We start from the raw sequence: 953 nt of genomic DNA, 5'->3' as shown, positions 1-953 counted from the left end.
CTCGCTTCGATCTTCAAATGATATATGAAATGAATTATATACTGAACTTCGGATATGAATTCAAGTAAAGCTATGATCCTCGCAGTTGTGGACGCAATTTTAGCAATGCCGTAAAGAAGCCTAAAAAATTCAGGACTTCAGTGGGGTTGAACCCGTGACTTCGCGATACCGGTACGACGCTCTAAGCAACTGAGCTACAAAGCGACTGACGGTGAAAGCTGGTCATTTGTGGTTTCTAATTTTCCCGTGAGGTATTAATCAATGAACGAAATGGTATATAAAAGAAATCATATACTAAACTGCGGCAGCAAATCAAGTAAAGCTATGATTCTCGAAGTTAACATATACATCATTTCGTTCATTGATTCATTCCTCTAGGGAAAATTAAAACCCACAAATGACCAATTCCCTACGTCAGTGGCTTCATAGCTCAGTTGGTTGGAGAGTCGCAGCGGTCATGATCGCGAGCTCACGGGTTCAAACCCCTTTGAAATCCTGAATTTTTTTAAGGTACGAAATTGCTAAAATGGCGTCCATAACTGCAAATGTCATAGCTTTACTTGACTTCATATCCGCAGTTCAGTATATGTATGATTCATGCTTCATTACTAAATCAAATCTGCCTTGTATAGGGTCTTGCATGCTCAAAATATTAATAAACAAGTACAGCAGCCGTTTCCCACGCGCTGCTAAGAGTGATTACTGTTGCTGTTGCAAAAGTATTGTGGAAAAACATTACATCAGTCTGTTTGGGGATAAATCCAAGAAAGAAGGTCTTGTCGAAACCATTCAGAATTACGGAAACACAGGGTGCTTTCGATTGGGAAATATGGATTAAGATATTAAAATCTGGATTATCGGATTTCCAATCAAACACAGATTTTGTCGCATATTTCACTGATTAGAAATCCATTTCAGAAAGGATTTCAAAAGTAGACAGATCCTTGGAAGAT

The sequence above is a fragment of the Montipora capricornis genome, chromosome 14 (assembly GCF_036669925.1).
Source record: "Montipora capricornis isolate CH-2021 chromosome 14, ASM3666992v2, whole genome shotgun sequence".
Classification (NCBI taxonomy): Eukaryota; Metazoa; Cnidaria; class Anthozoa; order Scleractinia; family Acroporidae; genus Montipora; species Montipora capricornis.
The sequence above is the reverse complement of the archived record's forward strand: the minus strand, read 5'-3'. Positions refer to the sequence as shown.